The sequence below is a fragment of the Lipotes vexillifer genome, unplaced genomic scaffold (genome assembly GCF_000442215.2).
Source record: "Lipotes vexillifer unplaced genomic scaffold, Lipotes_vexillifer_v1.1 scaffold921, whole genome shotgun sequence".
Classification (NCBI taxonomy): Eukaryota; Metazoa; Chordata; class Mammalia; order Artiodactyla; family Lipotidae; genus Lipotes; species Lipotes vexillifer.
The window spans coordinates 1,604,314-1,615,032 of NW_006787800.1; positions in this window are offsets into that span (position 1 = coordinate 1,604,314).

Sequence of the window (10,719 nt, forward strand, 5' to 3'; positions counted from 1 at the left end):
CTGTCGTGGCCTTTCCCGTTGCCGGATGCGCAAGCTCAGCGCCCATGGCTCACGGGCCCAGCCGCTCCGCGGCATGTGGGATCCTCCCGGACCGGGGCACGAACCCGTATCCCCTGCATCGGCAGGCGGACTCTCAACCACTGCGCCACCAGGGAGGCCCCGACACAATCATTTTTAACAGTTTAGAAAAATCGTTCTGATGCTTCCAATAATGGTCTGGAGCTTGAAAAGAACTGAGGCCAAACTGCTGGTCAAGAGTCCACACATAGACTTTGTGATGTATATGACAACAAAATTAGAAGTTGCACACACACATACACACACACTGCCCTCTGGTAGCAGCATAGCAATACTTTAGGTGAGACATGGTAAGAGTCTGAATTAAGTCTTGAACAGAGGAGATGGAGGGAATCAAATATTGATGTAATTAGGAAGTCGAATCTAAAGCGCTTGGCTGATAATTAGATGTGGAGGGGTCAAGGAGAGGTAACAGCAAGGTCTCCAGCCTAGGTGGCTGATCAATGATGGACTGAGTTGAAATAGAAAAGAAAGTCATAGAAGCAGAGAATTGAGTTCAGTTTTGTGTTGAATTTGAGGTGCCAGGGTAACCAGGAGGCATGAAGTAGATGGGTATGGATCTCAGGTGTGGGCTGAAGAACCTTAATTTGGGAGTCATCTGCACAAATGCTGAAGCAGAGGCAGTGGACAAGATCACCCACGTAGACTGTGCAGAGGGAGGGGGAAGTGACACAAGGACACATGTCGGATTGGGTTCAAACCCCAAACTCATACCAGTTATTCAGTATCATCCAGGATCCAGTCGGGAAGGTATGATCATTCTAGGTATTTCAGACTGAGGGGATTTAATATAGAGATCGGTTACAAAGGTATTTTTTAAAAGGCAAGACATGCAAGAGGGAAAAAGAGAGAGGCTGGAGGTGCAAATAGGACAGAGGAAAACCTGGAAATCAGAAGCAGCTCTCGCCCCTGAGCTGGAATTCTTGTCTACACCTGCTGTTGTCCTGGAGGAGACACCATCACAGTCACTTCTGGATCTACCAAAAAGGCACCATCTCCATCAAAGCTGGATCACTGAGAAGGTATTTCCTCTGCCCAGGAAGCTGGAGTCCAGAATCACCCATTCTTGCTGCTGGTACCAGGAGCTGCCACTCTCTTAGAAACTAAAGCAGGAAGCTTCTTGGTTTCTCCTGCCATCTGATCTCCCACCCATACCTCCTACTGAGAGAATCTAACAGGAAGCTAACCGTCCAGGAAGGCTGGAAAATACACGGCCAAGCAGTCCAGAACACAGTATAGGAGGCTGGGCTTGGCACTGATGCTAGATAATAAGCAGGTCACTGAAATACACTAATTTGTAAGAATCTGGTGGCACTAGGAGCATCCAGAGAGCTAAGAGAAGAATAAAGAAGAAGCAGATGTAGAGAAATAGAGGTGTTCCATGAAAAAGGGCAAGGTCAGCATTATCAAATGCTACTCAGAAGTCAAGGGAGGACGGGAAAGTGTCCTTAGATTTGGTAATTATGAGATGGGTGACAAATGTGTTGAGAGCAGTTTCAGCGTTGGAGTGGGAGTGGACTCCAGATTGTGGTGGGCTGAGAAGTAAGTGGGAGGTGAGGAAGAAACTGTCAGTGTATATGCTGCAAGTTTGATAGAGAAGAAAAAGAAAGACAGAAGGGGTGGGGGAAGAGGCAGTGAGAAAGATCTAATGTGGCAATTAAGTAATCTTAGAAATCAATCTATGTGAATATGGTCCTTTCAAAATCCATACTCCCTTTTGAGAAACAAATAACAGCAGCCATAACAGCCACAACCAAAAACACCCCCATGACCTCCTGCATATTCTGAAGAGGGTACATATGTGTGTGTGAGTGTGTGTTTGTGTGGTGGGGGTGGGCAGAGTGCCAGTGTTGGGCTGGGCTTGGAAATCATTGTGTTACATTCCAAGAAAAAAAAAGTAGAACATTTTCCTAATGTCTCATCCTTTGTGGATTAATCCGTCAGTAGCTCCTGCGGTGGGGAAGATTCAGCCCTTAGGAAAGTATTGATAGAAAGGAGGTCTATTGACATCACCAGAACTGCTGGTGGAGATAGATGACACACAGCCACCTGGAGTTCTAAACCAGTGGTGAGCAAATATTTTCTGTAAAAGACCCGATAGCAAATCTTTGTTCCTTGGAGTTTTGTTCTTAACCTTTTTACTAAGGAACACTGAAACTCAAATTTCATATAATTTTCATGAGTCACAAAATAGAATTCTTTTTTTTTTTTCAACCATTTACAAATGTAAAAACCGTTCTGAGTTCTTGGGCCATATAAAGATATATGGGCTGACTTTTGCTCAGAAACCACTGTTTGCTGAATGTTGTTCTATGTGTGGTCAGAAATGGGATGTGGGACCCAAAATAAACGCACCCTCCAAAGATCCCCATTCCTTTTTGCGGGTGGCAATTGGTTAATGAATGTATCATGTCCCAGATACAACACTGTTTGGAAGGATGTCTGGGGGAGGAGGGGGCACAGGAGGAAGAGGACTGGTGGGAGGGCTAGGAACAGTTAGAGCAGACGCTGCAACCACTCTGGGTGGAAGGAATGAGGCAAAGGGGGTCCAAGTTCTCCACCGAGAGTACAGTGTAGACAAGTCCAGCATGCGGAGAAATATAACTACCCATCATCAAGATGAAGGCAAGGTTGTGGTTAACTCCTTTCTCTCCCAGAACAAAAGGGAACCAGTTCAAACATTTATAACTACCCTTCCCTCTATGTAATCCTCTTCCTCTCAGGACCCTGCAACAACCTCCATTAATACATATCTCAAAAACAGTCTCTCATCAGTTTGGGAAAGTGGGAATTGTGGTCAAGAGAAGGGCAAAGCACCAGTTCTGCATGCCAGTAACTCAGTGTCTTTGGTCATGAGACATGAATGCCTCTGAAAATAAAGGCATCACACCCTTAAACCCAGTAGGTCACAGCTTTCTAACACTCAGCTCTCCATCCCTTCCTAGTCCTGCCCCATTTTCTTCCTATTGACAGAGCCAAGTTTCCTGAGAAAGTCATGGGCAACCAGCTCTCTACTTTCATACTTTCCATTTAATCCTTAACACTCAACAATGAAGTGGTTCAACATCTTTGTGTTGCTAAATCAAATGGACTCTTTGCAGTCTTGGCAACATCTGACACTGTTGGCCATGCCCTCCTTCCTAAAACGGTCTATTTTTTTTGGCATCCCTGACAGCACTCTCCTAGTTTTTCCTCCCACTTCTCTGGCGTCTTGTCACCTTCATGGACTCCTTTTTTTCAGCTACCCCTTAAGTGTTGGTATCCCTGGAGTTTTGTCCTCATCCTCTTTTCTTCTTATACTATACCCCTGCTCTCAATGGCATCTACTCCCACTTGTCTTCCGTTACCATCTATTTGCCGACGTTTTCCAAATTTCCCCCTTCAGCTCAGATCTGGCTGATTCCACACCATCCATACACCCAACTGCCTTTAGGTATCTCCACTTGGATGCTGTACAGCAGTTCTCAAACTGTACTCTCCACAAAATAGGGTCCCTCAAGAAATTGTTTAAAATGTAAATTCGATAGTAGCAATTTTTCATTTTTAAATTTATTTCAACACAGATGTAATAAAACACCAAACATGTTTACACAGTAATTTTTAATGTAATAATTTATTATATTTAATAAGGTCATTTTTGGTTGTAAGCAACAGAAACCAACTCTAGCTAACTTAACTTTTGAAGGGGCGATTTATTGGACGGATACAGAGCTAGCTCAGAAAATCAAAAGATGGGTGGAATCAGCTAGGCTCAGGAAGAGGAGCCACAGGGTCCTTAGCAGCAAGGGTTGAGTTGCCATTAATATGCCGCACCTTCAAAGTCCTCTAGCCTCTATCTTTCAAATTTCACGTTGCTGAGAGGGACAATCAGACGGGCTCAGCTTATATCAGGTGTGGACCTTGGGATCAATTAGTGATGGCCAGGCACAATATCACCTCTGTGTCTTAGAGCTATTCCCAGAGAAGCGAGAATTAGCACGAACCAACCACCTCAGCATAATTATCTTAAATATACGGCATCCCAGACAACTGTATTAGATCATCTGAGGCATAAACGTGAGGTTAAGTCTGTGCATTAACACTCAGAAAGCAGCTCCCAATTAACTGCCCGAGTGATATATGTCATCTACTTGACCTCTGGTCTGTCACAAGTCTTGCCACAAATTCAAAATATACTTATGACCTCAGTGTTGATTAATTATATAATAATATTTATATTCTACTGATTTCCTTTGGATCTATGACTAAGTTTTTTTTTTTTTTTTTTACTATAGAAAATTTCAAACATACACAAAAGAATCTATTAAGCCTCCACGTACTCTTGTTTAAGTTTCAACAATTTTCAACATTCTAAAAGCCTTCCATTTTTGTTTCATCTATTCTCCTGTTCCACACTTTTTTTTTCTGGAGTATTTAAACAAATTCTATCATATTTCACCAGGAAACATTTCTACGGGTATCTATAATGACTTTTTCCTTAACGTAACTACCATCCTATCACCACAAGCAACAAAATTAAAAATGATTGCTTAACTTCCTTTAACCCAATCTGTGTTCATTTTCCCCCAACTATCTCAAAAATGTCTAAGGGTAAGTTTTAAATGAAAAGCAGTCTTGTGGTTTTCAAACTGTGCCTTCATATTTTAAAATTTAGTGAGTTTTCTATTTTACATGATGTCTCATAAACCTCTGTTGAACGTTCAAAAATGAATTTTTTAGGCAAATTAAGTTCAGGAATTACTACACTGAATGTAGCTCTATCTCAAAATTTACAAAGCTAAACTCACCACCTTCCCTTCCCAGCATGTTTAAGCTCCCGTATTCAAGACCTCAGTGTGTAAGTTGACCGTCCACCCAATCAGATGAGTCACAAATACGGCAGTCAACCTTGACAACTTCATCTTCCTCAAACCTTCTCAACCAACTGTTCATCAAGTCCTATCAATTCTACCTCTTCCATATCTCTTTAGTCTGTCCTCCATTCCCACTAGTTCAGGCCCTCATTGGTTTGCTTGTCATTTTCCTGGATCACTGCAATTTTCTTAGAACTGATCTTTCTCCAATCTTATTATTTTCCAGTGCTGCCGCAAGGATCTTTTTATTAGGCACATTTGATCACATCATACTTTTGCAAGAAAGCCTTCAATGGCTCTCTACAATCTGCTTTCCTTGGCATGATCCTTACTGATCTGGATCCACTTAACCTATCTCTATACATCATTTGAGACGAAATCTCACCTCCCTCAGGGAGCCTTGGAACCCAGAGTGGAGACGAGTGACTTCTTCAGTATGCTTCCACAGCACCGGCCTGTCCTTACCATCATTTGTATTGTATTATGCTCTTCTGTGTATGTCTGCTTCGGTCACCTCACTTCCACTGCATGGTCTCAAGGATCTCTTCCTGGTATTTTTCCATTTTCAGCATCTACCAAGAAGGCCCACCAGCAAGTGACTACTCATTGGATGAATAAATGGGCTGTTGGTTACTGAAGGTGTTGAAGCTGGGCCTAGAAGAGCCTTCAAGCATTAGATGAATGATAGGTCATTCCTTCTAACATGGATATTTCAACAGTAAATCTGGGGTTCCCTGGTGGTGCAGTGGTTAGGAATCCGCCTGCCAAAGTAGGGGACACGGGTTTGGGCCCCGGTCCAGGAAGATTCCACATGCCTGCCACAGAACAACTAAGCCCATGTGCCACAACTACTGAGCCTGTGCTCTAGAGCCCACAAGCCACAACTACTGAACCCTCGTGCCACAACTACTGAAGCCCGAGGGCCTAGAGCCCGTGCTCTGCAATAAGAGAAACCACCGCAATGAGAAGCTCACACACCGCAACAAAGAGTAGCCCCCGCTCACTGCAACTAGAGAAAGCCCGCGCACAGCAACGAAGACCCAACACAGCCAAAAAAAAAAACAACAGTAAATCTTACCAGGCATGTCTGTGGGCCACTCTACAGACATCTTCACTCCCAGTGCCTTCCCTGTGCACCCCACTCATCTTCCCATTTTCTTCCTCCTCCCTGCCACAGCCTAATTCAGAGAGTAAAACTGGCCATCCAGCTCCCACCTTTACCCTCATTCCCAGCTCAGTGATCTCTTCACATCCATATTTATTGTTCCCTTTTAGCTGTGTTATTTGAATACAGCAATCCTGTCAACTACACTACAAGGTTGGAAATTATTACTGCCATTATATAAACAAGAAATCTGTGGCTCAACGAGGTTCATTCATTTATTTATTTAGCAAATATTTACTGATTACCCTCTATGTACCTGGTAGCATGCTGGGCACCAGACACCTACATGATCAAACTTATAATCTAATGAAAACAGAGGCATTAAACAAGTAATCATACGAACCTACAAAACCAAATTGTAAAAGGTACTGTGAAGGAAAAGAACTGAGATCCCTAAGAGACACTAAGTGAAACGGGGAACCTAGTGATATTGAGATGGGATCTGAAGGGTGAGTAGGAGTTAGCCAGGCAGAGGGGCAAGAAGAGGAAGGCCCTGAGGCAGGCAAGGAGCTAGTTCCTTCAGGGAGGTGAAGACCTGTGTGGCTGGCATATTATTAGTGAATATGAGAGCACAGACAGCAGATGAGGCCAGAGGCAGGAAGAAGCAAGACCACGTGGGACCTCGTGGTCCACAGCAAGGTTTGCATTCTCCTCTAAGTGTGATTAATTCTAATGCTATGACTATATTCCTTTTCATTCCATGGGTGAATGTGTGCTGTGATTCCTACCTGACCTACCTCCAGTCTCTCCAAAGCCAATCCACGGTGCACACTGGTGCCAAGTAACTTCCTATCCCCTCTCAAACTTAAACAGCTCCCCCCTTTCTATGAGATTCAATCTGAATTACTTGGCCTGGGTTTTTCAGGTTCCCCATACTCTGAATTCTATCCCCAGACTACAAAACTGCTCTCCAATATCAGTAATGATCCCCAATCACCAACCTAGTGAGATTTCCCCTTTCTTCATTCTCTCACACCCTCTGCAGGATCTTGTCTCTTCATTCAATCAGAACAGGGGTTTTTGGGAATCCCCTGGCGGTCCAGTGGTTAGGGGTCCGCGCGGTCACTGCCGGGACCCGGGTTCAATCCCTGGGCAGGGAACTAAGATCCCGCAAGCCGCATGGCATGGCGAAAAAAAAAGAACAGGGGTTCTTAACCTGCAGTCCACATGCCATAAAATTCAGGGGTCCATGAACTTGGATGGAACAAAAAGAGTCACCTTTATTTTTAAGAACATCTAATTAACTGAAACTTAATTTTATGAATGTAGAAAACAAGTCTTTGTAGTACTAGCAGTACCTGTAATGTCATCAATAGAAATCACCATCAATGAATATTTTCATATCATAGACATCTCAAAATACCTCTACAACTATGAGTTTAGACCTGCAATAAATCATTTATTTATTGTATTAGTATTCTATTAATAAGGGAACACATTATTACTAGATCATCACACATTTCTTTTAATATTTTGATAACTGTGTATTTTATTTATGCATTTACAAATATTATTGTCAGACAAGGTCCAAAGGCTCCACCAAACTGCCAAAGAAGTCCATGGCACAAACAAACTTAAAAACTCCTGATTAGTCATTCATTCAATAAACATGAAATCCTCATTGCAGCCCTCTCTTGTTCTGACTTCCTCATATTATGTTGTTCTGCTTTTCCTTGTTTGATGCTCTTACACTGGTTTCTCTTCCTATTCTTGCTGTGTGAGGATGCAACCCAGAGCGTGATCTTTAACCCACAACTAAATTGTTCCATACTTCCTCCCTTATAAATCTCACCTACTTACCTGCATGACTGATTCAAACTACACCTCAAAGGTGACTCCCAAATCTACCTCTACTAATCTTTTTTTTCTCGAACTTCAATCTTTGATTTTAAAATACCTGCTGTGGGGCTTCCCTGGTGGCGCAGTGGTTGAGAGTCCGCCTGCCGATGCAGGGAACACGGGTTCATGCCACGGTCTGGGAAGATCCCACATGCCGCGGAGCGGCTGGGCCCGTGAGCCATGGCCGCTGAGCCTGCGCGTCCGGAGCCTGTGCTCCGCAAGGGGAGAGGCCACAACAGTGAGAGGCCCGCGTACCGCAAAAAAAAAAAAAAAAAAGAAAACCTGCTGTGCCTAACAACCAGAATAACTTACCACCCAGAGACAGACTGCCTGGGTTCAGATCCCAACTCTGTACACTTATTAAACATGTAACTGTGAGTAAATTATTTAATATCTCTTGCTTCAGTTGCTTCATTTGAAAAATGGGAGTGATAACAATAGTATCTACTTTATAGGGTTGTAAACATTAGAAGAGTTCCTACATGTAAAGCATTTATAATAGGGCCGGAGACATTTCAAAAACTAATGAATTTTAGCTATCACCAGTCTCACCTCCTTCCAACACGTGGCATTTTTATTTGGTGTTTATTAACAGGTATAGTGATAGCCACTGGGGATATGAAGATAGAATTCCTATCTAATGACATAGTTCCAATCAAGCCATTGCTCAAAAAATTTCAGAGGCTCTCCACTAGGTCCAAACTTAACAGCACCGGAAATCATCATACTGCCTCAAATAAATGTAACTTCCAATCTCCTCCGGCTCTACTTCTTGTGGCTTATATTTTATTCGGGCCAGATTGGACTGCAATGCTCTGTGAAAATGACCTGCTCTGTTCTGTCTTTCCTCACACCATCCCAGTGTCTCAAATGTTTATCTGACAACAATAACTTTGTCTATGATTATTTCCCCAATACTACGCATGGAGCCCCCCCTCCAAACACATACATTACAATCTTAACTAAGTCACATACTTACATAAACGTCAACTTCCTTCAACATTTGCTCACTTTGTGAGCACCTCATATTGGCCAGGTCCTGAGGGCATTTAAAATAAAAACAAAACAAAACAACATGGCCCTGTTCTCAAGATCAAAGTCTAGTAAGGGAGAGAAATATGTGGCATCATATATATGCCATTCACTGTGAAAGGTGCAATCATAAGAGAAAGGGACACAAAGGGAGGAGCAGTCAACTCAATTTGGAAGGCAAGGGTAGGCTTTTCAGATGATGGTATTTGGGCTTAGATGGACTGGAGAAAAGCGTATTTCATGTAGTGAGAGCAGTATGTGTAAAATACAGTGTAAAACAAAATGGTGTATCTGGGGAACAGTTCAATACGGCTAGAATATAGGGCCCAAGAGGAAGTGGCTAGACATGACACTGGAGAGCTGGGCAGACCTCTCTGGCAAGCACAGGAATTTGGACTTTATCACACAGGCAATGAGAAATTAATACGGGGCTTAAACAGTAGCACATGGCTAGAGTTGTATTTTGGAAAGCTCATTCCTGGCAGTATTGTGGCAGAGGCAGAGAGAAAAATCTAGAGCAGCACTGTTCGAGAGAACTTTCCTCAATGATGGTAATGTTCTATAATTTGTGCTATCCAATATGATGGCCACTAGCCACACATGGCTAATGAGAACTGAAAATGAGGCTAGGGCATCTGAGGAACTAAATGTAAAACAGTATTTAATGTTAATTTAAACAGCCACTTGTTGCTACCATAGTGAACAGTGCAGCAAGGAAATCAGTTAGGAAGCTGTTGATACAGCTCAGGTGATAGGACTAGGACAGAGGGTGAGTCAATGGCTGTATTAGAGGCACAATGATAAGCCTAGGAGGTATAATGTTGTGAGAAAAAGAAATCAAGAATGGCTCCCAGATTCTAGGCTTTTTGACTGAATAGCTGCCATCAACCTGGACAATACAGACGGAGCAGGTCTAGGGTACATACAGGTTGTATCAATTTTGAAAATGTTGAAGTGTCTGAGGATTATCTAAGTGGTAAAATTCAGTAGTGAGTTTCGCTCAGGAGAGTCCTCTGAACTAAAAATACAGATCTGAGAGGCTGTGAGCCACTGAGATTACTTAGAGACGATGAACAGAACTAGAAGCAAACTGAGGCAAAATCCTGGCAAACATCAACAGGGCCGAAGAAGAAGAGTCCACAAAGGAGACCAGAGGGACAGCTGGACAAGCAGGAAAAGAAACAAGTGAGAAATAGTCACAGAAATCAAGGGTGTAGAGAATTTCAGGAAGGAAGCGTTATCAAATGTCAAATACTTCAGAGAGGTCAAATAAGGTGAGAACTGAAAACTGCCTCCTGACTTTGCCAATTAGGAGGTTCCTGGTGACATTTGCCAGGACAGTTTCAGTAGTGGAAGAAATGAGCTAGTGGGAAATGAGGCAGAGAGAGGAAAATTAAGATGACAATTTCTGGTCTTGACTGCAGGGGAGCTGAGAGTTAGATAAGCGAGTCCACAAGGGAATACAATATTGATAAGGTTACTGTCTTTCTTATCTTCTTTTTAGGCTGGGAAACCCGTATAAAGGGATTAAAAATACTCATTGGTAGAAAATGGAGGAGAGCTTCAGAGTAACAGATAAGATTGAGCAGGTCAAAAGGAAAATACATTTCTTTAATCCGAAGAGAGGACTTCGAGTACAATGGTGGTAAAGGAATACAGACACGGCCCAGTTTACAGGTGGGAGATGGAAAGCCAAGAACTCTCGCGCAAGCTGGCCTCTCTGTTCCGTTCTGCGGGGGGGGGGGGGGGGGG